This window comes from Pseudorasbora parva, chromosome 22 (assembly GCF_024679245.1).
Source record: "Pseudorasbora parva isolate DD20220531a chromosome 22, ASM2467924v1, whole genome shotgun sequence".
NCBI classification, from domain to species: domain Eukaryota; kingdom Metazoa; phylum Chordata; class Actinopteri; order Cypriniformes; family Gobionidae; genus Pseudorasbora; species Pseudorasbora parva.
This window is the reverse complement of record NC_090193.1, coordinates 10,979,004-11,006,503: the sequence shown is the minus strand read 5'-3', so window position 1 is coordinate 11,006,503 and position 27,500 is coordinate 10,979,004. Positions and strand designations below refer to the sequence as shown.

At 45.4% G+C, this 27,500-nt stretch overlaps 26 non-coding genes across 26 annotated transcripts in view; 6 read left to right on the top strand and 20 right to left on the bottom strand.

Moving 5' to 3' along the window:
- Positions 1–40, bottom strand: part of trnar-acg (transfer RNA arginine (anticodon ACG)) — a 73-nt gene extending 33 nt beyond the window's left edge. Inside the window, exon 1 of the tRNA in view lies at positions 1–40. This exon is cut by the window's left edge and continues 33 nt beyond it. This is a non-coding gene — a tRNA (tRNA-Arg).
- A 967-nt stretch (positions 41–1,007) lies between these two features.
- trnae-uuc (transfer RNA glutamic acid (anticodon UUC)) lies at positions 1,008–1,079 on the bottom strand. Its single transcript has one exon. It is a non-coding gene; the product is annotated as a tRNA-Glu (tRNA).
- Positions 1,080–1,553: 474 nt separating this feature from the next.
- On the bottom strand, positions 1,554–1,626 carry trnar-acg (transfer RNA arginine (anticodon ACG)). Its single transcript has one exon. It is a non-coding gene; the product is annotated as a tRNA-Arg (tRNA).
- A 630-nt stretch (positions 1,627–2,256) lies between these two features.
- Positions 2,257–2,328, top strand: trnae-cuc (transfer RNA glutamic acid (anticodon CUC)). The gene has a single exon. It is a non-coding gene; the product is annotated as a tRNA-Glu (tRNA).
- A 55-nt stretch (positions 2,329–2,383) lies between these two features.
- Positions 2,384–2,470, bottom strand: trnay-gua (transfer RNA tyrosine (anticodon GUA)). Its single transcript is given in 2 exon segments — positions 2,384–2,419; positions 2,434–2,470. It is a non-coding gene; the product is annotated as a tRNA-Tyr (tRNA).
- Positions 2,471–2,593: 123 nt separating this feature from the next.
- Positions 2,594–2,665, bottom strand: trnae-uuc (transfer RNA glutamic acid (anticodon UUC)). Its single transcript has one exon. It is a non-coding gene; the product is annotated as a tRNA-Glu (tRNA).
- A 474-nt stretch (positions 2,666–3,139) lies between these two features.
- trnar-acg (transfer RNA arginine (anticodon ACG)) lies at positions 3,140–3,212 on the bottom strand. Its single transcript has one exon. It is a non-coding gene; the product is annotated as a tRNA-Arg (tRNA).
- Positions 3,213–3,842: 630 nt separating this feature from the next.
- On the top strand, positions 3,843–3,914 carry trnae-cuc (transfer RNA glutamic acid (anticodon CUC)). The gene has a single exon. It is a non-coding gene; the product is annotated as a tRNA-Glu (tRNA).
- An 811-nt stretch (positions 3,915–4,725) lies between these two features.
- Positions 4,726–4,798, bottom strand: trnar-acg (transfer RNA arginine (anticodon ACG)). The gene has a single exon. It is a non-coding gene; the product is annotated as a tRNA-Arg (tRNA).
- A 630-nt stretch (positions 4,799–5,428) lies between these two features.
- On the top strand, positions 5,429–5,500 carry trnae-cuc (transfer RNA glutamic acid (anticodon CUC)). The gene has a single exon. It is a non-coding gene; the product is annotated as a tRNA-Glu (tRNA).
- Positions 5,501–5,765: 265 nt separating this feature from the next.
- On the bottom strand, positions 5,766–5,837 carry trnae-uuc (transfer RNA glutamic acid (anticodon UUC)). Its single transcript has one exon. It is a non-coding gene; the product is annotated as a tRNA-Glu (tRNA).
- A 475-nt stretch (positions 5,838–6,312) lies between these two features.
- On the bottom strand, positions 6,313–6,385 carry trnar-acg (transfer RNA arginine (anticodon ACG)). Its single transcript has one exon. It is a non-coding gene; the product is annotated as a tRNA-Arg (tRNA).
- A 630-nt stretch (positions 6,386–7,015) lies between these two features.
- Positions 7,016–7,087, top strand: trnae-cuc (transfer RNA glutamic acid (anticodon CUC)). Its single transcript has one exon. It is a non-coding gene; the product is annotated as a tRNA-Glu (tRNA).
- Positions 7,088–7,352: 265 nt separating this feature from the next.
- On the bottom strand, positions 7,353–7,424 carry trnae-uuc (transfer RNA glutamic acid (anticodon UUC)). Its single transcript has one exon. It is a non-coding gene; the product is annotated as a tRNA-Glu (tRNA).
- A 13,932-nt stretch (positions 7,425–21,356) lies between these two features.
- trnar-acg (transfer RNA arginine (anticodon ACG)) lies at positions 21,357–21,429 on the bottom strand. Its single transcript has one exon. It is a non-coding gene; the product is annotated as a tRNA-Arg (tRNA).
- A 757-nt stretch (positions 21,430–22,186) lies between these two features.
- trnay-gua (transfer RNA tyrosine (anticodon GUA)) lies at positions 22,187–22,273 on the bottom strand. The gene is given in 2 exon segments: positions 22,187–22,222; positions 22,237–22,273. It is a non-coding gene; the product is annotated as a tRNA-Tyr (tRNA).
- A 123-nt stretch (positions 22,274–22,396) lies between these two features.
- Positions 22,397–22,468, bottom strand: trnae-uuc (transfer RNA glutamic acid (anticodon UUC)). Its single transcript has one exon. It is a non-coding gene; the product is annotated as a tRNA-Glu (tRNA).
- A 474-nt stretch (positions 22,469–22,942) lies between these two features.
- trnar-acg (transfer RNA arginine (anticodon ACG)) lies at positions 22,943–23,015 on the bottom strand. The gene has a single exon. It is a non-coding gene; the product is annotated as a tRNA-Arg (tRNA).
- A 630-nt stretch (positions 23,016–23,645) lies between these two features.
- Positions 23,646–23,717, top strand: trnae-cuc (transfer RNA glutamic acid (anticodon CUC)). The gene has a single exon. It is a non-coding gene; the product is annotated as a tRNA-Glu (tRNA).
- A 55-nt stretch (positions 23,718–23,772) lies between these two features.
- trnay-gua (transfer RNA tyrosine (anticodon GUA)) lies at positions 23,773–23,859 on the bottom strand. The gene is given in 2 exon segments: positions 23,773–23,808; positions 23,823–23,859. It is a non-coding gene; the product is annotated as a tRNA-Tyr (tRNA).
- A 123-nt stretch (positions 23,860–23,982) lies between these two features.
- On the bottom strand, positions 23,983–24,054 carry trnae-uuc (transfer RNA glutamic acid (anticodon UUC)). Its single transcript has one exon. It is a non-coding gene; the product is annotated as a tRNA-Glu (tRNA).
- Positions 24,055–24,528: 474 nt separating this feature from the next.
- Positions 24,529–24,601, bottom strand: trnar-acg (transfer RNA arginine (anticodon ACG)). Its single transcript has one exon. It is a non-coding gene; the product is annotated as a tRNA-Arg (tRNA).
- A 630-nt stretch (positions 24,602–25,231) lies between these two features.
- Positions 25,232–25,303, top strand: trnae-cuc (transfer RNA glutamic acid (anticodon CUC)). Its single transcript has one exon. It is a non-coding gene; the product is annotated as a tRNA-Glu (tRNA).
- A 55-nt stretch (positions 25,304–25,358) lies between these two features.
- trnay-gua (transfer RNA tyrosine (anticodon GUA)) lies at positions 25,359–25,445 on the bottom strand. The gene is given in 2 exon segments: positions 25,359–25,394; positions 25,409–25,445. It is a non-coding gene; the product is annotated as a tRNA-Tyr (tRNA).
- A 123-nt stretch (positions 25,446–25,568) lies between these two features.
- On the bottom strand, positions 25,569–25,640 carry trnae-uuc (transfer RNA glutamic acid (anticodon UUC)). The gene has a single exon. It is a non-coding gene; the product is annotated as a tRNA-Glu (tRNA).
- A 1,186-nt stretch (positions 25,641–26,826) lies between these two features.
- trnar-acg (transfer RNA arginine (anticodon ACG)) lies at positions 26,827–26,899 on the bottom strand. The gene has a single exon. It is a non-coding gene; the product is annotated as a tRNA-Arg (tRNA).
- Positions 26,900–27,500: the final 601 nt, after the last annotated feature.

Sequence of the window (27,500 nt, the reverse complement as noted above, 5' to 3'; positions counted from 1 at the left end):
GATCCGTAGTCAGACGCGTTATCCATTGCGCCACTGGCCCACCGGTGAGGCGCCCTGGTGTTTACACGCATCTTGGTGGTGTTTGCCTGGAGCGGGGCCTGTCGCAACATCAACTTTTTCTCATGCCATTAACAGGCCTGGAGCCAACGTAAGGAAGCGCTCCAAAGAGGGGTCTGCTATGAAAAGCTTGAAGACGGAGGCGTCACATGTTAGGGATCTCTGTCTTCCTGGCGTGGCTAACGTAGCTGGGTAGCAAATTACTTTAAAACAGTGCAAGGCTGGCCGCTCAAAAAGCCAGGCATACCTCAGAGACGACGACACTCTGTGCTATGCGCTCTGTCAACCTCGAGCTCCTTCGCCAGATGCTCTGCAGAAGAAGGGCTGAAAACAAAAAGCGGAGTGAGTCAGGCACCTCTTGGCACTGAGAGCACGGCTGGGCTTTTCTTGTTGTCTTTTGCAAGCTGCTTTGATTGAATTGCAAGTTGCGATGTTGTTAGGATGTTCTCACAGAGCATGTGACAGTTTCTTAGTGGAAGAACTGTGATCCAGGGTCAGAGACTCTCTCCTCTCCAAGAGGAAAAGGCTAGCCTTAGCGGTTTTGCTTGAGAAATTGCAGCAAAATCTGGTAGAGGCCCACAGGCAGGCTTGAGGAGACAGGCTGAACAGCCCTTCCCTGGTGGTCTAGTGGTTAGGATTCGGCGCTCTCACCGCCGCGGCCCGGTTTCGATTCCCGGTCAGGGAACGTTCCTTTTGCCCTCCAGCGCGGCCAAGAAGATGTTTGAGTGTGAAAAGTGACCTCCTTCGAGCCGGAGTCGAACCAGCGACCTAAGGATTGCCAACGTTCCACCTACAGTCCTCCGCTATACCAGCTGAGCTATCGAAGGTATGCAAGGAAAGAGAAGAACCTCAACCTATCAGGTTGCTGCAGCTCCACTGCTGGCTAAATGCGATTCAGTAATAGACAGAAGCTCTGGCTGTTCGATAAGGGGAGCAAAGACAAGCCAAACTTCCCATACCGGGAGTCGAACCCGGGGCGCCTGGGTGAAAACCAGGAATCCTGACCGCTAGACCATATGGGAAAGCCCGCAAACGCCGGTCAGGCTTGTGTGCCATTTTTCATGCGTGTGGCCAGTACAAGGGCAGGGTTATGTTAGGCCCTTTGGCATTCAGTGTGTGACCGTCGCCTTTAAGAATATGGCAATGTTCCGAAGGGATTGTTTACTGAATTCACTTGTACCAGACTCGATGGAGGGAGATGTCATTTGTCTCTCCCAGGGGGTGCAGCTCTCTCCCATTCTTGTGTTCGCATAAAAAGATACTATAAACTGGTCATTAAAGCAAGGTCCCCGTGACAGTGCTTATGCGATGCATTTGAAAGCACGCACGGTATTGTATGGTAGGTGCTATCTAGCTGACAAAACGGCCTATGGTTGGACTGTCAGTTTACAAGAAAAAAAAACTAACCATTCCAATACCAATAGTCAAAAACTATGGGCTAATAAAACAAACTAATAAAACTGCTGTAGGCTGATAGCGAAGCAAAAGAGGCAGATCAAGCCAGCCAGGAGTCGAACCTAGAATCTTCTGATCCGTAGTCAGACGCGTTATCCATTGCGCCACTGGCCCACCGGTCAGGTGGCCTGGTGTTTACACGCATCTTGGTGGTGTTCGCCTGGAGCGGGGCCTGTCGCAACATCAACTTTTTCTCATGCCATTAACAGGCCTGGAGCCAACGTAAGGAAGCGCTCCAAAGAGGGGTCTGCTATGAAAAGCTTGAAGACGGAGGCGTCACATGTTAGGGATCTCTGTCTTCCTGGCGTGGCTAACGTAGCTGGGTAGCAAATTACTTTAAAACAGTGCAAGGCTGGCCGCTCAAAAAACCAGGCATACCTCAGAGACGACGACACTCTGTGCTATGCGCTCTGTCAACCTCGAGCTCCTTCGCCAGATGCTCTGCAGAAGAAGGGCTGAAAACAAAAAGCGGAGTGAGCCAGGCACCTCTTGGCACTGAGAGCACGGCTGGGCTCTCCTTGTTGTCTTTTGCAAGCTGCTTTGATTGAATTGCAAGTTGCGGTGTTGTTAGGATGTTCTCACGGAGCATGTGACAGTTTCTCAGTGGAAGAACTGTGAGCCAGGGTCAGAGACTCTCTCCTCTCCAAGAGGAAAAGGCTAGCCTTAGCGGTTTTGCTTGAGAAATTGCAGCAAAATCTGGTAGAGGCCCACAGGCAGGCTTGAGGAGACAGGCTGAACAGCCCTTCCCTGGTGGTCTAGTGGTTAGGATTCGGCGCTCTCACCGCCGCGGCCCGGGTTCGATTCCCGGTCAGGGAACGTTCCTTTTGCCCTCCAGCGCGGCCAAGAAAATGTTTGAGTGTGAAAAGTGACCTCCTTCGAGCCGGAGTCGAACCAGCGACCTAAGGATTGCCAACGTTCCACCTACAGTCCTCCGCTCTACCAGCTGAGCTATCGAAGGTATGCAGGGAAAGAGAAGAACCTCAACCTATCAGGTTGCTGCAGCTCCACTGCTGGCTAAAAGCGATTCAGTAATAGACAGAAGCTCTGGCTGTTCGATAAGGGGAGCAAAGACAAGCCAAACTTCCCATACCGGGAGTCAAACCCGGGCCGCCTGGGTGAAAACCAGGAATCCTGACCGCTAGACCATATGGGAAAGCCCGCAAACGCCGGTCAGGCTTGTGTGCCATTTTTCATGCGTGTGGCCAGTACAAGGGCAGGGTTATGTTAGGCCCTTTGGCATTCAGTGTGTGACCGTCGCCTTTAAGAATATGGCAATGTTCCGAAGGGATTGTTTACTGAATTCACTTGTACCAGACTCGATGGAGGGAGATGTCATTTGTCTCTCCCAGGGGGTGCAGCTCTCTCCCATTCTTGTGTTCGCATAAAAAGATACTATAAACTGGTCATTAAAGCAAGGTCCCCGTGACAGTGCTTATGCGATGCATTTGAAAGCACGCACGGTATTGTTTGGTAGGCGCTATCTAGCTGACAAAACGGCCTATGGTTGGACTGTCAGTTTACAAGAAAAAAAAACTAACCATTCCAATACCAATAGTCAAAAACTATGGGCTAATAAAACAAGCTAATAAAACTGCTGTAGGCTGATAGCGAAGCAAAAGAGGCAGATCGAGCCAGCCAGGAGTCGAACCTAGAATCTTCTGATCCGTAGTCAGACGCGTTATCCATTGCGCCACTGGCCCACCGGTCAGGCGCCCTGGTGTTTACACGCATCTTGGTGGTGTTCGCCTGGAGCGGGGCCTGTCGCAACATCAACTTTTTCTCATGCGATTAACAGGCCTGGAGCCAACGTAAGGAAGCGCTCTGATGAGGGGTCTGCTATGAAAAGCTTGAAGATGGAGGCGTCACATGTTAGGGATCTCTGTCTTCCTGGCGTGGCTAACGTAGCTGGGTAGCAAATTTTTTTAAAACAGTGCAAGGCTGGCCGCTCAAAAAACCAGGCATACCTCAGAGACGACGACACTCTGTGCTATGCGCTCTGTCAACCTCGAGCTCCTTCGCCAGATGCTCTGCAGAAGAAGGGCTGAAAACAAAAAGCGGAGTGAGTCAGGCACCTCTTGGCACTGAGAGCACGGCTGGGCTCTCCTTGTTGTCTTTTGCAAGCTGCTTTGATTGAATTGCAAGTTGCGGTGTTGTTAGGATGTTCTCACGGAGCATGTGACAGTTTCTCAGTGGAAGAACTGTGATCCAGGGTCAGAGACTCTCTCCTCTCCAAGAGGAAAAGGCTAGCCTTAGCGGTTTTGCTTGAGAAATTGCAGCAAAATCTGGTAGAGGCCCACAGGCAGGCTTGAGGAGACAGGCTGAACAGCCCTTCCCTGGTGGTCTAGTGGTTAGGATTCGGTGCTCTCACCGCCGCGGCCCGGGTTCGATTCCCGGTCAGGGAACGTTCCTTTTGCCCTCCAGCGCGGCCAAGAAAATGTTTGAGTGTGAAAAGTGACCTCCTTCGAGCCGGAGTCGAACCAGCGACCTAAGGATTGCCAACGGTCCACCTACAGTCCTCCACTCTACCAGCTGAGCTATCGAAGGTATGCAGGGAAAGAGAAGAACCTCAACCTATCAGGTTGCTGCAGCTCCACTGCTGGCTAAAAGCGATTCAGTAATAGACAGAAGCTCTGGCTGTTCGATAAGGGGAGCAAAGACAAGCCAAACTTCCCATACCGGGAGTCGAACCCGGGCCGCCTGGGTGAAAACCAGGAATCCTGACGGCTAGACCATATGGGAAAGCCCGCAAACGCCGGTCAGGCTTGTGTGCCATTTTTCATGCGTGTGGCCAGTACAAGGGCAGGGTTATGTTAGGCCCTTTGGCATTCAGTGTGTGACCGTCGCCTTTAAGAATATGGCAATGTTCCGAAGGGATTGTTTACTGAATTCACTTGTACCAGACTCGATGGAGGGAGATGTCATTTGTCTCTCCCAGGGGGTGCAGCTCTCTCCCATTCTTGTGTTCGCATAAAAAGATACTATAAACTGGTCATTAAAGCAAGGTCCCCGTGACAGTGCTTATGCGATGCATTTGAAAGCACGCACGGTGTTGTTTGGTAGGCGCTATCTAGCTGACAAAACGGCCTATGGTTGGACTGTCAGTTTACAAGAAAAAAAAACTAACCATTCCAATACCAATAGTCAAAAACTATGGGCTAATAAAACAAGCTAATAAAACTGCTGTAGGCTGATAGCGAAGCAAAAGAGGCAGATCGAGCCAGCCAGGAGTCAAACCTAGAATCTTCTGATCCGTAGTCAGACGCGTTATCCATTGCGCCACTGGCCCACCGGTGAGGCGCCCTGGTGTTTACACGCATCTTGGTGGTGTTTGCCTGGAGCGGGGCCTGTCGCAACATCAACTTTTTCTCATGCCATTAACAGGCCTGGAGCCAACGTAAGGAAGCGCTCCAAAGAGGGGTCTGCTATGAAAAGCTTGAAGACGGAGGCGTCACATGTTAGGGATCTCTGTCTTCCTGGCGTGGCTAACGTAGCTGGGTAGCAAATTACTTTAAAACAGTGCAAGGCTGGCCGCTCAAAAAGCCAGGCATACCTCAGAGACGACGACACTCTGTGCTATGCGCTCTGTCAACCTCGAGCTCCTTCGCCAGATGCTCTGCAGAAGAAGGGCTGAAAACAAAAAGCGGAGTGAGTCAGGCACCTCTTGGCACTGAGAGCACGGCTGGGCTTTTCTTGTTGTCTTTTGCAAGCTGCTTTGATTGAATTGCAAGTTGCGATGTTGTTAGGATGTTCTCACAGAGCATGTGACAGTTTCTTAGTGGAAGAACTGTGATCCAGGGTCAGAGACTCTCTCCTCTCCAAGAGGAAAAGGCTAGCCTTAGCGGTTTTGCTTGAGAAATTGCAGCAAAATCTGGTAGAGGCCCACAGGCAGGCTTGAGGAGACAGGCTGAACAGCCCTTCCCTGGTGGTCTAGTGGTTAGGATTCGGCGCTCTCACCGCCGCGGCCCGGGTTCGATTCCCGGTCAGGGAACGTTCCTTTTGCCCTCCAGCGCGGCCAAGAAGATGTTTGAGTGTGAAAAGTGACCTCCTTCGAGCCGGAGTCGAACCAGCGACCTAAGGATTGCCAACGTTCCACCTACAGTCCTCCGCTATACCAGCTGAGCTATCGAAGGTATGCAAGGAAAGAGAAGAACCTCAACCTATCAGGTTGCTGCAGCTCCACTGCTGGCTAAATGCGATTCAGTAATAGACAGAAGCTCTGGCTGTTCGATAAGGGGAGCAAAGACAAGCCAAACTTCCCATACCGGGAGTCAAACCCGGGCCGCCTGGGTGAAAACCAGGAATCCTGACCGCTAGACCATATGGGAAAGCCCGCAAACGCCGGTCAGGCTTGTGTGCCATTTTTCATGCGTGTGGCCAGTACAAGGGCAGGGTTATGTTTGGCCCTTTGGCATTCAGTGTGTGACCGTCGCCTTTAAGAATATGGCAATGTTCCGAAGGGATTGTTTACTGAATTCACTTGTACCAGACTCGATGGAGGGAGATGTCATTTGTCTCTCCCAGGGGGTGCAGCTCTCTCCCATTCTTGTGTTCGCATAAAAAGATACTATAAACTGGTCATTAAAGCAAGGTCCCCGTGACAGTGCTTATGCGATGCATTTGAAAGCACGCACGGTATTGTATGGTAGGTGCTATCTAGCTGACAAAACGGCCTATGGTTGGACTGTCAGTTTACAAGAAAAAAAAAACTAACCATTCCAATACCAATAGTCAAAAACTATGGGCTAATAAAACAAACTAATAAAACTGCTGTAGGCTGATAGCGAAGCAAAAGAGGCAGATCGAGCCAGCCAGGAGTCGAACCTAGAATCTTCTGATCCGTAGTCAGACGCGTTATCCATTGCGCCACTGGCCCACCGGTCAGGCGGCCTGGTGTTTACACGCATCTTGGTGGTGTTCGCCTGGAGCGGGGCCTGTCGCAACATCAACTTTTTCTCATGCCATTAACAGGCCTGGAGCCAACGTAAGGAAGCGCTCCGATGAGGGGTCTGCTATGAAAAGCTTGAAGACGGAGGCGTCACATGTTAGGGATCTCTGTCTTCCTGGCGTGGCTAACGTAGCTGGGTAGCAAATTACTTTAAAACAGTGCAAGGCTGGCCGCTCAAAAAACCAGGCATACCTCAGAGACGACGACACTCTGTGCTATGCGCTCTGTCAACCTCGAGCTCCTTCGCCAGATGCTCTGCAGAAGAAGGGCTGAAAACAAAAAGCGGAGTGAGTCAGGCACCTCTTGGCACTGAGAGCACGGCTGGGCTCTCCTTGTTGTCTTTTGCAAGCTGCTTTGATTGAATTGCAAGTTGCGGTGTTGTTAGGATGTTCTCACGGAGCATGTGACAGTTTCTCAGTGGAAGAACTGTGATCCAGGGTCAGAGACTCTCTCCTCTCCAAGAGGAAAAGGCTAGCCTTAGCGGTTTTGCTTGAGAAATTGCAGCAAAATCTGGTAGAGGCCCACAGGCAGGCTTGAGGAGACAGGCTGAACAGCCCTTCCCTGGTGGTCTAGTGGTTAGGATTCGGCGCTCTCACCGCCGCGGCCCGGGTTCGATTCCCGGTCAGGGAACGTTCCTTTTGCCCTCCAGCGCGGCCAAGAAAATGTTTGAGTGTGAAAAGTGACCTCCTTCGAGCCGGAGTCAAACCAGCGACCTAAGGATTGCCAACGTTCCACCTACAGTCCTCCGCTCTACCAGCTGAGCTATCGAAGGTATGCAGGGAAAGAGAAGAACCTCAACCTATCAGGTTGCTGCAGCTCCACTGCTGGCTAAAAGCGATTCAGTAATAGACAGAAGCTCTGGCTGTTCGATAAGGGGAGCAAAGACAAGCCAAACTTCCCATACCGGGAGTCGAACCCGGGCCGCCTGGGTGAAAACCAGGAATCCTGACCGCTAGACCATATGGGAAAGCCCGCAAACGCCGGTCAGGCTTGTGTGCCATTTTTCATGCGTGTGGCCAGTACAAGGGCAGGGTTATGTTAGGCCCTTTGGCATTCAGTGTGTGACCGTCGCCTTTAAGAATATGGCAATGTTCCGAAGGGATTGTTTACTGAATTCACTTGTACCAGACTCGATGGAGGGAGATGTCATTTGTCTCTCCCAGGGGGTGCAGCTCTCTCCCATTCATGTGTTCGCATAAAAAGATACTATAAACTGGTCATTAAAGCAAGGTCCCCGTGACAGTGCTTATGCGATGCATTTGAAAGCACGCACGGTATTGTATGGTAGGCGCTATCTAGCTGACAAAACGGCATATGGTTGGACTGTCAGTTTACAAGAAAAATTAAAGCTGCAAGCAGCATTTAACGGGGTTCAAGCCTTTAAGGCCTTTTAAGCACATAGGCATTAAAGACATTAAGTTTTATTTAGCAAGATTTTAAACACTGAAATAATAGATGGAAAAGTCCATTTACAGCCAATATAGGCAATTTACCATAGGAAATGCATGGTTTTTAAAGCTTTTTAACAGTTATAGCGCCACCTATAGTCCGATCTCTTTAAAACTTTGCATGCTTCATCAGCATGGTAAGCCACATATACCCAACAATTTTCGTGAAGTTTTGAGTTTTACCTTAGGATTTATAGGCTTTTGAGTGTATATTGCCACGCCTCTTTTTAAAATGGCCCTGGTACAGCCATCCAAATGTAAAAGTTCAACTTTTTTTCAAAGATTATTGATCTAGAGAGTCCAGAGAATTATCCTAGACTGGTTTGGTTCCGATCGGGCAAAAAACCAGGGACTAGTTCGCAAAAGTAGGTTTTCAACATAATTACGGAAATTGAATTAATGATTTGATTGACAGCAATGGTTCTAGAGGCAAAGTTGTTCAGCATGAGGAGATCTATCATATGATATGCATATTTTGTGGATATGTGCCACACCACGCGATTACAGAGCCATAAAACTCGTTAGCGCCAACTAGTGGCCGATTTCTTTCAAAATTCTTACAGACCTCTAGGACCATGAGTCAAACATGCCCACTGAGTTTCGTTCCGATCGGCCTCCGATAACCTTGTCTAATAGATGCTCAAATTCATTGGCCGATGGCGGCCATGTTTTTTGAGATACGCCAATGTTCTCATAGACATACATGGGGCCTTGGGCCAAGACACTGCATACCAATTTTCAGGTCAATCGGACTAGCAATCGCGTGGTTATAGCCATTTTCATGATTTTTTCACATTATAGCGCCACCAAGTGGCCAATCGTCGCGATTTTTTTATCGTGACCTCAAATTGAGCCCATACACATGTGTACCAAGTTTGGTGAAGATATCTCATTTCTTGCTGGAGTTATAGCCTCTTTAGTAAAATAGGCTCCGCCCTGAGCGTCCATTTTGATCCCCTTATCTTCCGTGAATCGAAATTTCAACTTTTTTTCAAAGATTATTGATAGTCAGACTACAGACAACATTTTGGCACTGGTTTGGTTCCGATCGGTCAAAAACTCAGGGACTAGTTCGCAAAAGTAGGTTTTCGACAAAATTCAAAATGGCGGAAAAATTTTCATGACGGAAATGAAATCGGAGATATACGTTTTGTTCGCCAAGGTCTCAGCTTTCCAATGATATAAGACACTTGAGTGTGGATCAAACGGTTTAGGAGTTATGAGCCATTTCGCGCAATTGATTGCTATAGCGCCACCTATAGGCCAATCTGGCTCATAATTTGATAACCTCTCCTCGATTTTTGTACTACCTATTGGCCAAGTTTCAAGTCTCTAGCCCTTACAGTTTGGTCTGCACGATGAGTTTTTCGGCTGAATAATAATAATAATAATAATAATTAAAGCTGCAAGCAGCATTTAGCGGGGTTCAAGCCTTTAAGGCCTTTAAAGCACATAGGCATTAAAGACATTAAGTTTTATTTAGCAAGATTTTAAACACTAAAATAATAGATGGAAAGTCCATTTACAGTCAATATAGGCAATTTAACATAGGAAATGCATGGTTCTTATAGCTTTTTAACAGTTATAGCGCCACCTATAGTCCAATCTCTTTAAAACTTTGCATGCTTCATCAGCATGTTATGCCACATATACCCAACAATTTTCGTGAATTTTTGAGCTTCCCTTTTGAGTTAGCGCCAACTAGTGGCCGATTTCTTTCAAAATTCTTACAGACCTCTAGGACCATGAGTCAAACATGCCCACCGAGTTTCGTTCCGATCGACCACTGTTAACCCCATCTAATAGGTGCTCAAATTTCATTGGCCGATGGCGGCCATGTTTTTTTAGATACACCAATGTCCTCATAGACATACATGGTGCCTTGGACCAAGACACTGCCTACCAATTTTCAAGTCAATCGGACTAGTGGTCACGTGGTTATAGCCCTTTTCATGTTTTTTTAACATTATAGCGCCACCAAGTGGTCAATCGTCGCGATTTTTTTATCGAGACCAAAGAATGAGCTTATACACATGTGTACCAAGTTTGGTGAAGATATCTCATTTCCTTCTTGAGTTATAGCCTTTTTAGTAAAATAGGCTCCGCCCACAACATTCTTTTTCCACCCCTTAGGAACCGTGAATCGAAATTTCAACTTTTTTTCAATGAATATTGATTATCAGACTACAGAGAACATTTTGCCACTGGTTTGGTTTCGATCGGTCAAAAATCCAGGGACTAGTTCGCAAAAGTAGTTTTTCGACAAAATTCAAAATGGCGGAAAATTTTTCATGACGGAAATAAAATCGGAGATATACGTTTTGTTTGCCAAGGACTCAGCTTTCCAATGATATAAGACACTTGAGTGTGGACCAAACGGTTTAGGAGTTATGAGCCCTTTCTCGCAATTGATCGCTATAGCGCCACCTATAGGCCAATCTGGCTCATAATTTGATAACCTCTCCTCGATTTTTGGGCTACCTTCGGGTAAAGTTTCAAGTCTCTAGCCCTTACGGTTTGGTCTGCACGATGCGTTTTATCGGAGAATAATAATAATAATAATAATAATTAAAGCTGCAAGCAGCATTTGGCGGGGTTCAAGCCTTTAAGGCCTTTAAAGCACATAGGCAATAAAGACATTAAGTTTTATTTAGCAAGATTTTAAACACTGAAATAATAGATGGAAAAGTCCATTCACAGCCAATATAGGCAATTTACCATAGGAAATGCATGGTTTTTAAAGCTTTTTAACAGTTATAGCGCCACCTATAGTCCGATCTCTTTAAAACTTTGCATGCTTCATCAGCATGTCATGCCACATATACCTAACAATTTTCGTGAATTTTTGAGCTTCCCTTTTGGGTTAGCGCCAACTAGTGGCCGATTTCTTTCAAAATTCTTACACACCTCTAGGACCATGAGTCAAACATGTCCACTGAGTTTCGTTCCGATCGACCTCTGTTAATCCCATCTAATAGGTGCTCAAAATTCATTGACTGATGGCGGCCATGTTTTTTGAGATACACCAATGTCCTCATAGACTTATATAGTACCTTGGGCCAAGACACTGCATACCAATTTTCAAGTCAATCGGACTAACGGTCGTTGTTTTTTTCACATTATAGCGCCACCAACTGGTCAAACGTCGCAATTTTTTTATCGAGACCAAAAAATGAGCCCATACACATGTGTACCAAGTTTGGTGAAGATATCTCATTTCCTTCTTAAGTTATAGCCTTTTTAGTAAAATAGGCTCCGCCCACAACATTCTTTTTCCACCCCTTAGCAACCGCATTAAAGACATTAAGTTTTATTTAGCAAGATTTTAAACACTGAAATAATAGATGGAAAATTCCATTTACAGCCAATATAGGCAATTTACCATAGGAAATGCATGGTTTTTAAAGCTTTTTAACAGTTTTAGCGCCACCTATAGTCCGATCTCTTTAAAACTTTGCATGCTTCATCAGCATGTCATGCCACATATACCCAACAATTTTCGTGAATTTTTGAGCTTCCCTTTTGGGTTAGCGCCAACTAGTGGCCAATTTCTTTCAAAATTCTTACAGACCTCTAGGACCATGAGTCAAACATGTCCACTGAGTTTCGTTCCGATCGACCGCCGTTAACCCCATCTAATAGGTGCTCAAAATTCATTGGCTGATGGCGGCCATGTTTTTTGAGATGCACCAATGTCCTCATAGACTTATATAGTACCTTGGGCCAAGACACTGCATACCAATTTTCAGGTCAATCGGACTAGCGGTCATGTGGTTATAGCTATTTTCATGTTTTTTTCACATTATAGCGCCACCAAGTGGTCAATCGTCACGATTTTTTTATCGAGACCAAAGAATGAGCCCATACACACATGTACCAAGTTTGGTGAAGATATCTCATTTCATTTTTGAGTTATAGTCTTTTTAGTAAAATAGGCTCCGCCCTGAGCGTCCATTTTGATCCCCTTATCTTTCGTGAATCGAAATTTCAACTTTTTCTCAATGAATGTTGATATACAGACTACAGGCAACATTTTGGCACTGGTTTGGTTCCGATCGGTCAAAAAACCAGGGACTAGTTCGTAAAAGTAGGTTTTCAACAAAATTCAAAATGGCGGAAAATTTTTAATGACGGAAATAAAATCGGAGATATACGTTTTGTTCGCCAAGGTCTCAGCTTTCCAATGATATAAGACACTTGAGAGTGGACCAAACGGTTTAGGAGTTATGAGCCATTTTGCGCAATTGATTGCTATAGCGCCACCTATGGGCCAATCTGGCTCATAATTTGATAACCTTTCCTCGATTTTTGTACTACCTATTGACAAAGTTTCAAGTTTCCAGCCCTTACGGTTTGGTCTGCACGATGCGTTTTTCGGCTGAATAATAATAATAATAATAATAATAATAATAATAAAAATCAGTACAAATACAATAGGTGTTCAGCACTTCGTGCTTGAACCCCTAATTAAAACTTTTCATGCTTCATCAGCATGTCATGCTACATATACCCAACAAATTTCGTGAATTTTTGAGCTTCCCTTTTGAGTTAGCGCCAACTAGTGGCCGATTTCTTTCAAAAATCTTACAGACCTCTAGGACCATGAGTCAAACATGCCCACCAAGTTTCGTTCCGATCGGCCTCTGTTAACCTTGTCTAATAGGTGCTCAAATTTCATTGGCCGATGGCGGCCATGTTTTTTGAGATACGCCAATGTCTGCATACCAATTTTCAGGTTAATTGGACTAGCGATCGCGTGGTTATAGCCCTTTTCATGTTTTTTTTCACATTACAGCGCCACCAAGTGGCCAATCGTCGCAATATTTCTATTGTGACCTCAAATTGAGCCCATACACATGTGTACCAAGTTTGGTGACGATATCTCATTTCCTTCTTGAGTTATAGTCTTTTTAGTAAAATAGGCTCCGCCCTGGACGTCCATTTTGAAGCCAATTAGCAAAAATGAATTGAAATTTCAACTTTTTTTCGATAACTATTGATAAACAGAGACCAGAGAACATTTTGACACTGGTTTGGTTCCGATCGGTCAAAAAACCAGGGACTAGTTTGCAAAAGTAGGTTTTTAACATAATTGTGAATATTTAATTAATGATTTGATTGACAGCAATGGTTCCAGAGGCAAATTTGTTCAGCATGAGGAGATCTATCATATGATATGCATATTTTGTGGATGCGTGAAAAAACACGTGATTTCAGAGCCATAAAACTCGTTAGCGCCAACTAGTGGCCGATTTCTTTCAAAATTCTTACAGACCTCTAGGACCATGAGTCAAACATGCCCATCAAGTTTCGTTCCGATCGGCCTCTGTTAACCCCATCTAATAGGTGCTCAAATTTCATTGGCCGATGGCGGCCATGTTTTTTGAGATACGCCAATGTCCTCATAGACGTACATGGGGCCTTGGACCAAGACGCTGCATACCCATTTTCAGGTCAATCGGACTAGCGGTTGCGTGGTTATAGCCCTTTTCATGTTTTTTCGCATTATAGCGCCACCAAGTGGCCAATCATCGCGATTTTTTTATCGTGACCTCAAATTGAGCCGATATACATGTGTACCAAGTTTGGTGACGATATCTCATTTCCTTCTCGAGTTATAGCCTTTTTAGTAAAATAGGCTCCGCCCTGAACGTCCATTTTGAAGCCAATTAGCATAAATGAATCGAAATTTCAACTTTTTTTTGATAACTATTGATAATCAGAGACCAGAGAACATTTTGACACTGGTTTGGTTCCGATCGGTCAAAAAACCAGGGACTAGTTTACAAAAGTAGGTTTTCAATAAAATTCAAAATGGCGGAAAAATTTGCATACTGGAAATAAAATCCGAGATATACGTTTTGTTCGCCAAGGACTCAGCTTTCCAATGATATATGACACTTGAGTGTGGACCAAACGGTTTAGGAGTTATGAGCCTTTTCTCGCAATTGATTGCTATAGCGCCACCTATGGGCCAATTGGGGTCATAGCTTCTCAGGGTCTCCCCAACATGAGTACTACCATCTGACAAAGTTTCAAATTTCCAGCTCTTACGGTTTGGTCTGCACGATGCGTTTTAGCGGAGAATAATAATAATAATAATAATAATAATAATAATAATAATAAAAATCAGTACAATTACAATAGGGTTTCAGCACTTCGTGCTTGAACCCCTAATAATAATAATTAAAGCTGCGAGCAGCATTTAGCGGGGTTCAAGCCATTTAAGGTTTTTAAGCATTTGACACCTTTTGCATGAAAGGCTTTTAAGCACTGAATGAATTTGAGAGATATCAGGTGAAATGAAGTGATAAACTGACAAAATGTGATTTTAAATATTATAATAATGACTTTATAAAGTCTAAATATGAATTGATCAGGAGAGTGCAGAGAATCATACTGCTGTGGTTTGGTTCCGATCAGGCAAAAAACCTAGGACTAGTTTGCAAAACGAGGTTTTTAACATAATTGTGAATATTTAAATAAAGATTTGATTGACAGTATTGGTTATAGAGGCAAAGTTGTTCAGTATGAGAAGATCTATCATAATATATGCATACTATGTGGCTGTTTTAACCCCACCTGATTACAGAGATGGAAAATACAATTTACAGGCAATTCACCATAGGGAATACATGGTTTTCAAAGCTTTTTAACACTTATAGCGCCCCCTATACTCCGATCTCCATAAAACTTTGCATGTGTCTTCAACATGTTATGCCACATATACCCAACAATTTTTGTGAAGTTTTGAGTTTCCCCTTAGGATTTATAGGCTTTTGAGTGTATTTTGCCACACCTCTTTTCTAAATGGCCCTGTTATAGCCATCCAAATGCAAGAAATCAACTTTTTTTTGATAATTATTGATCTAGAGAGTCCAGAGAATTGTCCTAGACTGGTTTGGTTCTGATTGGGCAAAAAACCAGGGACTAGTTCGCAAAAGTAGGTTTTTAACATTATTGCAAATATTTATTTAACGATTTGATTGACAGAAATAGTTCTAGAGGCAAAGTTGTTCATCATGAGGAGATCTATAATATGATATGCATATTTCATGGATATGTGCAACACCACGTGATTTCAGAGCCATAAAACTTGTTAGCGCCAACTAGTGGCCGATTTCTTTCAAAATTCTTACAAACCTCTAAGACCATGAGTCAAACATGCCCACTGAGTTTCGTTCCGATCAGCCTCCATTAACCTTGTCTAATAGGTGCTCAAAATTCATTGGTCTATGGCGGCCATGTTTTTTGAGATACACCAATGTCCTCATACACATACATGGTAGCTTGGGCCAAGACACGGCATACCAATTTTCAGGTCAATCGGACTAGCGGTCGCGTGGTTATAGCTATTATCATGTTTTTTCCACATTATAGCGCCACCAAGTGGTCAATCTTCACGGTTTTTTTATCCTGACCTCAGAATGAGTCCATACACATGTGTACCAAGTTTGGTGAAGATATCTCATTTCCTTCTTGAGTTATAACCTCTTTAGTAAAATAGGCTCCGCCTTAGATGTACATTTCCACGCCCCTTTTCGTTCATGATTCAAAATTTCAACTTTTTTTTGATAATTATTGATATTCAGACTAGACAGAACATTTTGCCACTGGTTTGGTTCCGATATGTCAAAAAACCAGGGACTAGTTCGCAAAAGTAGGTTTTTGACAAAATTCAAAATGGCGGAAAAATTTGCATACCGGAAATAAAATACCTCCTATGTTTTTTGTTCGGCTTGAGCCAAGGATTCCAATGATGTAAGACACTTGATTGTACGACAATGGGTTTTTGAGATATAAGCAAAATAGTGACTTTTTTTTGTTTTTTGCGCTATAGCGCCACCTATTGGCCAATCTGGCTCATAATTTGAGAACCTCTCCTCGATTTTTGGACTACCTATTGACAAAGTTTCAAGTCTCTAGGCCTTACGGTTTGGTCTGCACGATGAGTTTTACGGCAGAATAATAATAATAATAATAAAAATCGGTACAATTACAATAGGGTTTCAGCATTTCATGCTTGAACCCCTAATAATAAAAATCAGTACAAATACAATAGGTGTTCAGCACTTCGTGCTTGAACCCCTAAAAATCAGCACAAATACAATAGGTGTTCAGCACTTCGTGCTTGAACCCCTAATAAAAATCAGCACAAATACAATAGGTGTTCAGCACTTCGTGCTTGAACCCCTAAAAATCAGTACAATTACAATAGGGTTTCAGCACTTCGTGCTTGAACCCCTAATAAAGCTGCAAGCAGCATTTAGCGGGGTTCAAGCATTTAAGGCCTTTAAACAGTTAAGGTCTTTTGTATTTAAGGCCTTTAAGCATTAAATTAATTAAAACTGAGATAAAATGAAGATCTGAGCATTCATTGAGGATTTATTAAAGGGTTTCGGGGACACTTGGTCAAGGCCACATATTGAAATGACCCAATTATAGCCATCCAAATGCAAATGCCAGTCATTTTGGATAATTATTGACCTGTCAGAATGAGCAGATCTAACAAATCATTTGAACATTATACGATAATAGATACAAAAGACCATTTACAACAATTACAGGAAATTTACCATAGCAAACGCATCAAAGCTTTTATAGTTATAGCGCCACCTATTGACCAATCTCCATAAAAGTTTGAATGCTTGTTTAGAGTCACATGTCACATTTACTTTCTCAAACTATTTTTGAGAAGATCTAAACATTTATTGAGGAGTTAAAGGTTTAGGTACACTTGGTCAAAGTCACATTTTGATATGACCCTATTATAGCTATCCAAATGCAAAAGTAATTTTTTTTGGATAATTATTGAGAATGAGGACATATGTCATGGTAGCTTGCTGTCACGTGACGAATTGGGCGGTGTCTGAGCCCGTCCACCATTTTGGGATCCTACGCTATCGGTTGCCAGGGGCAACATTGTAAGAGCGATACAGAGATCGGAGCAGGAAAGACGGCTTGAGGAATTATCATCACCGCGTTTAAACGGAGAAATGGAGGCCTCTTACAGGGAGAAACTTACTACCAGCGCCAGGCAGAGGTATTTAAGCTGGCTGAGATCAAAAACGTCGACCCATACGAGCTGCCTGCAGCACAATGGAACATAGACCTAACGTTAGACGCTTTACTACCTTCCTGAAATGTTTCTATACATATATTTTCTGTGCATTCTGTGAATAATAAATAAATAAATCTCCCCACTATCCTGCAGCAGTCCAGTGCTCGTCCTCTCAGTAAGAGTTTTTCTCGTACTGATCATATTTAATACCTGTTGAGTTTTGATTTCTAAATGAATTTGACTAATAAAAAGGATTGCTTGTGTGTGCTGGTGCTTTTAGTACAGCCTTCTTAAGTAGAACAAATGCTCGGTACGTGCCTTAAATTAATGTAACGTTAGAGGAAAATTTGTCAACTATAGGCCTTCTTTGAATATTAATTAAGCGTTTTGGGCATAAACATGTAAATTACATACAGTAAAATGATTGATAGTGAAAATGACAGAATAGTGATCAAAATGTTTAATACAAATAAATAAAGGATCGTATTCATCAGGTGTTACACACTTCAGCTTCGCGGTCACGAGTTTAGACGATGACTGACACCCTGTGGTGAATTATAGCGTATGTTTATCAGCAGCTGCTTTCTCAGCTCGGCTTGGGTGGATTAAAACTTCATGTTACATTGAGTTTAGAAAATGATGTACTTAATAATCATCAGAATATCTCTTCTCCAGTCTCTGTCCGAATCCACTAAGGCGAGTACTATCCTCCCAAAATGGCAGAAGGGGGAGGATTCCGTGATCTCTATGGGCGGGGCACTGTGTCGTGACGACATCTCATTCTCAATTGATCTAGAGAGTCAGAATGAGCAGATCTAACAAATGATTTGAACATTATATGATAACAGATGGAAAAGGCCATTTACAGCCAATAAAGGGAATTTACCATAGGAAATGCATGGTTTTAAAGCTTTTTAACAGTATAGCGCCACCTATGGTATGATCTCCATAAAACGTTGCATGCTTCTTCAGCATGTTATGCCACATATACCCAACAATTGTCGTGAAGTTTTGAGTTTTCCCTTAGTATTTATAGGCTTTTGAATGTATTTTGCCACACCTCTTTTCTAAATGTCCCTGTTATGGCCATCCAAATGCAAAAGTTCAACTTTTTTTTCAAATATGATTGCTCTAGAGAGTCCAGAGAATTGTCCTAGACTGGTTTGGTTTCAATCGGGTAAAAAACCAGGGACTAGTTTGCAAAAGTAGGTTTTTAACATAATTGCAAATATTTAATGAACGATTTGATTGACAGCAATGGCTCTAGAGGCAAAGTTATTTAACATGAGGAGATCTATCAATTGATATGCATATGGTGTGGATATGTCAAACACCACGTGATTACAGAGCCATAAAACTCGTTAGTGCCAACTAGTGGTTGATTTCTTTCAAAATTCTTACAGACCTCTAGGGCCATAAGTCAAACATGCCCATCAAGTTTCGTTCTGATTGGCCTCCGTTAACCTTGTCTTATAGGTATCAACTTCATTGGCCGATGGCGGCCATGTTGATTGAGATACGCCGATGTCCTCATATACATACATGGGGCCTTGGACCAAGATACTGCATACCAATTTTCAAGTCAATCAGACTAACAGTCAGGTGGTTATAGCCGTTTTTATGTTTTTTTAACATTATAGCGCCACCTAGAGCCCAATCATCGCGATTTTTTTATCGTGACCAAAGATTGAGCCCATACATAAGTGCACCAAGTTTGGTGATGATATATCATTTCTTTCTTGAGTTATAGCCTTATTAATAAAATAGGCTCCGCCTTGAGTGTCCATTTTGACACCCCTTAGCATAATTGAATCAAAGTTTCAACTTTTTTTCAATGATTATTGATAATCTGACTCCAGAGAATATTTCTGCACTGGTTTGGTTCCGATAGGTCAAAAAACCAGGCACCAGTTTGCAAAAGTAGGTTTTTCAAAAAACCCCAAATATCTCAAAATTGGCGCCTGAAGAGCGAGCCAATCCGAGGCATGCGTCTGGTCCGTCTCGAGCCAAGGATTCCAACGATATAAGGCACTTGAGGCTACGGCCAACGGTCTAGGAGTTATGAGCAGTTTTGCGCAATTGATCGCTATAGCGCCACCTATGGGGCAATCTGGCTCATAATTTGATAACCTCACCTCGATTTTTGTACTACCTATTGGGCAAGTTTCAAGTCTCTAGCCCTTATGGTTTGGTCTGCACGATGCGTTTTACGGCAGAAAAATAAACCGGCACAAATACAATAGGTTTTCAAGCACTTCGTGCTTGAACCCCTAATAACAGAGGCGTAAAAGGGCCTAAAAAGGCTTATAAAAAAAAAACTATAGGGTCTCAGCGCCTGATTTTTGAGCTGCTGGTTACAAAAACTTTATCAAGCGTTCTGACATGGCCGGCAGAGAGGAACACGGTAGATTTTTGCATTTTCAGCTCATTTATCTTGGAAATGATTTTTATTTTTTATTTAAATTTTTTCCCTTTTAAACTTTAATACCTCTACCGACGACCCGATCTCCATAAAAGTTTGCACGCTGCTTTACAATAATAGGGTGCACATGCTCAGCTAATTTGGTGAAGTTCTGCGCAGAACAGACATTTTTTAGACATTTAAATGTCATTTTGCGTAGGATAATGTAGTTGACCTTTCTAACAGTTAAAGCGCCACCAAGAGGCCAGTTGCCACGTCCTTTTTCGGGTGACCACAGAATGAGCTCTTACATAGCTGTGCTGAGTCTGGTGAAAATATCTCGTTCCGTTGACGAGCTATAGCCAATTAAGTCGAAAGGGGCTCCTCCCACCTCAAACTTGGCGGCCCTTAGGAACCCTGAACCCAAATTTCCACTTTTTTTCAATGATTATTGACATTCAGACTCCAGAGAATCTGCCTGCACTGGTTTGGTCCCGGTTTGGCCAAAAACCAGGGACTAGTTCGCAAAAGTAGGTTTTTGGAAAAAGCCAAAATAGCCGGACATTTTCCCAGGTCACGAGCCAATCCGAGGCATGCGTCTGGTCCGTCTCGAGCCAAGGATTCCAACGATATAAGGCACTTGAGGCTACGGCCAACGGTCTAGGAGTTATGAGCAGTTTTGCGCAATTGATCGCTATAGCGCCACCTATGGGCCAATCTGGCTCATAATTTGATAACCTCTCCTCGATTTTTGTACTACCTATTGGGCAAGTTTCAAGTCTCTAGCCCTTATGGTTTGGTCTGCACGATGCGTTTTACGGCAGAAAAATAAACCGGCACAAATACAATAGGTTTTCAAGCACTTCGTGCTTGAACCCCTAATAACAGAGGCGTAAAAGGGCCTAAAAAGGCTTATAAAAAAAAAACTATAGGGTCTCAGCGCCTGATTTTTGAGCTGCTGGTTACAAAAACTTTATCAAGCGTTCTGACATGGCCGGCAGAGAGGAACACGGTAGATTTTTGCATTTTCAGCTCATTTATCTTGGAAATGATTTTTATTTTTTATTTAAATTTTTTCCCTTTTAAACTTTAATACCTCTACCGACGACCCGATCTCCATAAAAGTTTGCACGCTGCTTTACAATAATAGGGTGCACATGCTCAGCTAATTTGGTGAAGTTCTGCGCAGAACAGACATTTTTTAGACATTTAAATGTCATTTTGCGTAGGATAATGTAGTTGACCTTTCTAACAGTTAAAGCGCCACCAAGAGGCCAGTTGCCACGTCCTTTTTCGGGTGACCACAGAATGAGCTCTTACATAGCTGTGCTGAGTCTGGTGAAAATATCTCGTTCCGTTGACGAGCTATAGCCAATTAAGTCGAAAGGGGCTCCTCCCACCTCAAACTTGGCGGCCCTTAGGAACCCTGAACCCAAATTTCCACTTTTTTTCAATGATTATTGACATTCAGACTCCAGAGAATCTGCCTGCACTGGTTTGGTCCCGGTTTGGCCAAAAACCAGGGACTAGTTCGCAAAAGTAGGTTTTTGGAAAAAGCCAAAATAGCCGGACATTTTCCCAGGTCACGAGCCAATCCGAGGCATGCGTCTGGTCCGTCTCGAGCCAAGGATTCCAACGATATAAGGCACTTGAGGCTACGGCCAACGGTCTAGGAGTTATGAGCAGTTTTGCGCAATTGATCGCTATAGCGCCACCTATGGGCCAATCTGGCTCATAATTTGATAACCTCTCCTCGATTTTTGTACTACCTATTGGGCAAGTTTCAAGTCTCTAGCCCTTATGGTTTGGTCTGCACGATGCGTTTTACGGCAGAAAAATAAACCGGCACAAATACAATAGGTTTTCAAGCACTTCGTGCTTGAACCCCTAAAAAACTAACCATTCCAATACCAATAGTCAAAAACTATGGGCTAATAAAACAAGCTAATAAAACTGCTGTAGGCTGATAGCGAAGCAAAAGAGGCAGATCGAGCCAGCCAGGAGTCGAACCTAGAATCTTCTGATCCGTAGTCAGACGCGTTATCCATTGCGCCACTGGCCCACCGGTGAGGCGCCCTGGTGTTTACACACATCTTGGTGGTGTTTGCCTGGAGCGGGGCCTGTCGCAACATCAACTTTTTCTCATGCCATTAACAGGCCTGGAGCCAACGTAAGGAAGCGCTCCAAAGAGGGGTCTGCTATGAAAAGCTTGAAGACGGAGGCGTCACATGTTAGGGATCTCTGTCTTCCTGGCGTGGCTAACGTAGCTGGGTAGCAAATTACTTTAAAACAGTGCAAGGCTGGCCGCTCAAAAAGCCAGGCATACCTCAGAGACGACGACACTCTGTGCTATGCGCTCTGTCAACCTCGAGCTCCTTCGCCAGATGCTCTGCAGAAGAAGGGCTGAAAACAAAAAGCGGAGTGAGTCAGGCACCTCTTGGCACTGAGAGCACGGCTGGGCTCTCCTTGTTGTCTTTTGCAAGCTGCTTTGATTGAATTGCAAGTTGCGGTGTTGTTAGGATGTTCTCACGGAGCATGTGACAGTTTCTCAGTGGAAGAACTGTGATCCAGGGTCAGAGACTCTCTCCTCTCCAAGAGGAAAAGTCTAGCCTTAGCGGTTTTGCTTGAGAAATTGCAGCAAAATCTGGTAGAGGCCCACAGGCAGGCTTGAGGAGACAGGCTGAAGAGCCCTTCCCTGGTGGTCTAGTGGTTAGGATTCGGCACTCTCACCGCCGCGGCCCGGGTTCGATTCCCGGTCAGGGAACGTTCCTTTTGCCCTCCAGCGCGGCCAAGAAAATGTTTGAGTGTGAAAAGTGACCTCCTTCGAGCCGGAGTCGAACCAGCGACCTAAGGATTGCCAACGTTCCACCTACAGTCCTCCGCTCTACCAGCTGAGCTATCGAAGGTATGCAGGGAAAGAGAAGAACCTCAACCTATCAGGTTGCTGCAGCTCCACTGCTGGCTAAAAGCGATTCAGTAATAGACAGAAGCTCTGGCTGTTCGATAAGGGGAGCAAAGACAAGCCAAACTTCCCATACCGGGAGTCGAACCCGGGCCGCCTGGGTGAAAACCAGGAATCCTGACCGCTAGACCATATGGGAAAGCCCGCAAACACCGGTCAGGCTTGTGTGCCATTTTTCATGCGTGTGGCCAGTACAAGGGCAGGGTTATGTTAGGCCCTTTGGCATTCAGTGTGTGACCGTCGCCTTTAAGAATATGGCAATGTTCCGAAGGGATTGTTTACTGAATTCACTTGTACCAGACTCGATGGAGGGAGATGTCATTTGTCTCTCCCTGGGAGTGCAGCTCTCTCCCATTCTTGTGTTCGCATAAAAAGATACTATAAACTGGTCATTAAAGCAAGGTCCCCGTGACAGTGCTTATGCGATGCATTTGAAAGCACGCACGGTATTGTATGGTAGGCGCTATCTAGCTGACAAAACGGCCTATGGTTGGACTGTCAGTTTACAAGAAAAAAAAACTAACCATTCCAATACCAATAGTCAAAAACTATGGGCTAATAAAACAAGCTAATAAAACTGCTGTAGGCTGATAGCGAAGCAAAAGAGGCAGATCGAGCCAGCCAGGAGTCGAACCTAGAATCTTCTGATCCGTAGTCAGACGCGTTATCCATTGCGCCACTGGCCCACCGATGAGGCGCCCTGGTGTTTACACGCATCTTGGTGGTGTTTGCCTGGAGCGGGGCCTGTCGCAACATCAACTTTTTCTCATGCCATTAACAGGCCTGGAGCCAACGTAAGGAAGCGCTCCAAAGAGGGGTCTGCTATGAAAAGCTTGAAGACGGAGGCGTCACATGTTAGGGATCTCTGTCTTCCTGGCGTGGCTAACGTAGCTGGGTAGCAAATTACTTTAAAACAGTGCAAGGCTGGCCGCTCAAAAAGCCAGGCATACCTCAGAGACGACGACACTCTGTGCTCTGCGCTCTGTCAACCTCGAGCTCCTTCGCCAGATGCTCTGCAGAAGAAGGGCTGAAAACAAAAAGCGGAGTGAGTCAGGCACCTCTTGGCACTGAGAGCACGGCTGGGCTCTCCTTGTTGTCTTTTGCAAGCTGCTTTGATTGAATTGCAAGTTGCGATGTTGTTAGGATGTTCTCACAGAGCATGTGACAGTTTCTCAGTGGAAGAACTGTGATCCAGGGTCAGAGACTCTCTCCTCTCCAAGAGGAAAAGGCTAGCCTTAGCGGTTTTGCTTGAGAAATTGCAGCAAAATCTGGTAGAGGCCCACAGGCAGGCTTGAGGAGACAGGCTGAACAGCCCTTCCCTGGTGGTCTAGTGGTTAGGATTCGGCGCTCTCACCGCCGCGGCCCGGGTTCGATTCCCGGTCAGGGAACGTTCCTTTTGCCCTCCAGCGCGGCCAAGAAAATGTTTGAGTGTTAAAAGTGACCTCCTTCGAGCCGGAATTGAACCAGCGACCTAAGGATTGCCAACGTTCCACCTACAGTCCTCCGCTCTACCAGCTGAGCTATCGAAGGTATGCAGGGAAAGAGAAGAACCTCAACCTATCAGGTTGCTGCAGCTCCACTGCTGGCTAAAAGCGATTCAGTAATAGACAGAAGCTCTGGCTGTTCGATAAGGGGAGCAAAGACAAGCCAAACTTCCCATACCGGGAGTCAAACCCGGGCCGCCTGGGTGAAAACCAGGAATCCTGACCGCTAGACCATATGGGAAAGCCCGCAAACGCCGGTCAGGCTTGTGTGCCATTTTTCATGCGTGTGGCCAGTACAAGGGCAGGGTTATGTTAGGCCCTTTGGCATTCAGTGTGTGACCGTCGCCTTTAAGAATATGGCAATGTTCCGAAGGGATTGTTTACTGAATTCACTTGTACCAGACTCGATGGAGGGAGATGTCATTTGTCTCTCCCAGGGGGTGCAGCTCTCTCCCATTCTTGTGTTCGCATAAAAAGATACTATAAACTGGTCATTAAAGCAAGGTCCCCGTGACAGTGCTTATGCGATGCATTTGAAAGCACGCACGGTATTGTTTGGTAGGCGCTATCTAGCTGACAAAACGGCCTATGGTTGGACTGTCAGTTTACAAGAAAAAAAAACTAACCATTCCAATACCAATAGTCAAAAACTATGGGCTAATAAAACAAGCTAATGAAACTGCTGTAGGCTGATAGCGAAGCAAAAGAGGCAGATCGAGCCAGCCAGGAGTCGAACCTAGAATCTTCTGATCCGTAGTCAGACGCGTTATCCATTGCGCCACTGGCCCACCGGTGAGGCGCCCTGGTGTTTACACGCATCTTGGTGGTGTTTGCCTGGAGCGGGGCCTGTCGCAACATCAACTTTTTCTCATGCCATTAACAGGCCTGGAGCCAACGTAAGGAAGCGCTCCGATGAGGGGTCTGCTATGAAAAGCTTGAAGACGGAGGCGTCACATGTTAGGGATCTCTGTCTTCCTGGCGTGGCTAACGTAGCTGGGTAGCAAATTACTTTAAAACAGTGCAAGGCTGGCCGCTCAAAAAACCAGGCATACCTCAGAGACGACGACACTCTGTGCTATGCGCTCTGTCAACCTCGAGCTCCTTCGCCAGATGCTCTGCAGAAGAAGGGCTGAAAACAAAAAGCGGAGTGAGTCAGGCACCTCTTGGCACTGAGAGCACGGCTGGGCTCTCCTTGTTGTCTTTTGCAAGCTGCTTTGATTGAATTGCAAGTTGCGGTGTTGTTAGGATGTTCTCACGGAGCATGTGACAGTTTCTCAGTGGAAGAACTGTGATCCAGGGTCAGAGACTCTCTCCTCTCCAAGAGGAAAAGGCTAGCCTTAGCGGTTTTGCTTGAGAAATTGCAGCAAAATCTGGTAGAGGCCCACAGGCAGGCTTGAGGAGACAGGCTGAACAGCCCTTCCCTGGTGGTCTAGTGGTTAGGATTCGGCGCTCTCACCGCCGCGGCCCGGGTTCGATTCCCGGTCAGGGAACGTTCCTTTTGCCCTCCAGCGCGGCCAAGAAAATGTTTGAGTGTGAAAAGTGACCTCCTTCGAGCCGGAGTCGAACCAGCGACCTAAGGATTGCCAACGTTCCACCTACAGTCCTCCGCTCTACCAGCTGAGCTATCGAAGGTATGCAGGGAAAGAGAAGAACCTCAACCTATCAGGTTGCTGCAGCTCCACTGCTGGCTAAAAGCGATTCAGTAATAGACAGAAGCTCTGGCTGTTCGATAAGGGGAGCAAAGACAAGCCAAACTTCCCATACCGGGAGTCGAACCCGGGCCGCCTGGGTGAAAACCAGGAATCCTGACCGCTAGACCATATGGGAAAGCCCGCAAACGCCGGTCAGGCTTGTGTGCCATTTTTCATGCGTGTGGCCAGTACAAGGGCAGGGTTATGTTAGGCCCTTTGGCATTCAGTGTGTGACCGTCGCCTTTAAGAATATGGCAATGTTCCGAAGGGATTGTTTACTGAATTCACTTGTACCAGACTCGATGGAGGGAGATGTCATTTGTCTCTCCCAGGGGGTGCAGCTCTCTCCCATTCTTGTGTTCGCATAAAAAGATACTATAAACTGGTCATTAAAGCAAGGTCCCCGTGACAGTGCTTATGCGATGCATTTGAAAGCACGCACGGTATTGTATGGTAGGCGCTATCTAGCTGACAAAACGGCCTATGGTTGGACTGTCAGTTTACAAGAAAAAAAAACTAACCATTCCAATACCAATAGGCCCACAGGCAGGCTTGAGGAGACAGGCTGAACAGCCCTTCCCTGGTGGTCTAGTGGTTAGGATTCGGCGCTCTCACCGCCGCGGCCCGGGTTCGATTACCGGTCAGGGAACGTTCCTTTTGCCCTCCAGCGCGGCCAAGAAGATGTTTGAGTGTGAAAAGTGACCTCCTTCGAGCCGGAGTCGAACCAGCGACCTAAGGATTGCCAACGTTCCACCTACAGTCCTCCGCTCTACCAGCTGAGCTACCGGGGGTCGAACCCGGGCCGCCTGGGTGAAAACCAGGAATCCTGACCGCTAGACCATATGGGAAAGCCCGCAAACGCCGGTCAGGCTTGTGTGCCATTTTTCATGCGTGTGGCCAGTACAAGGGCAGGGTTATGTTAGGCCCTTTGGCATTCAGTGTGTGACCGTCGCCTTTAAGAATATGGCAATGTTCCGAAGGGATTGTTTACTGAATTCACTTGTACCAGACTCGATGGAGGGAGATGTCATTTGTCTCTCCCAGGGGGTGCAGCTCTCTCCCATTCATGTGTTCGCATAAAAAGATACTATAAACTGGTCATTAAAGCAAGGTCCCAGTGACAGTGCTTATGCGATGCATTTGAAAGCACGCACGGTATTGTATGGTAGGCGCTATCTAGCTGACAAAACGGCCTATGGTTGGACTGTCAGTTTACAAGAAAAAAAAACTAACCATTCCAATACCAATAGTCAAAAACTATGGGCTAATAAAACAAGCTAATAAAACTGCTGTAGGCTGATAGCGAAGCAAAAGAGGCAGATCGAGCCAGCCAGGAGTCGAACCTAGAATCTTCTGATCCGTAGTCAGACGCGTTATCCATTGCGCCACTGGCCCACCGGTGAGGCGCCCTGGTGTTTACACGCATCTTGGTGGTGTTTGCCTGGAGCGGGGCCTGTCGCAACATCAACTTTTTCTCATGCCATTAACAGGCCTGGAGCCAACGTAAGGAAGCGCTCCAAAGAGGGGTCTGCTATGAAAAGCTTGAAGACGGAGGCGTCACATGTTAGGGATCTCTGTCTTCCTGGCGTGGCTAACGTAGCTGGGTAGCAAATTACTTTAAAACAGTGCAAGGCTGGCCGCTCAAAAAGCCAGGCATACCTCAGAGACGACGACACTCTGTGCTATGCGCTCTGTCAACCTCGAGCTCCTTCGCCAGATGCTCTGCAGAAGAAGGGCTGAAAACAAAAAGCGGAGTGAGTCAGGCACCTCTTGGCACTGAGAGCACGGCTGGGCTCTCCTTGTTGTCTTTTGCAAGCTGCTTTGATTGAATTGCAAGTTGCGGTGTTGTTAGGATGTTCTCACGGAGCATGTGACAGTTTCTCAGTGGAAGAACTGTGATCCAGGGTCAGAGACTCTCTCCTCTCCAAGAGGAAAAGGCTAGCCTTAGCGGTTTTGCTTGAGAAATTGCAGCAAAATCTGGTAGAGGCCCACAGGC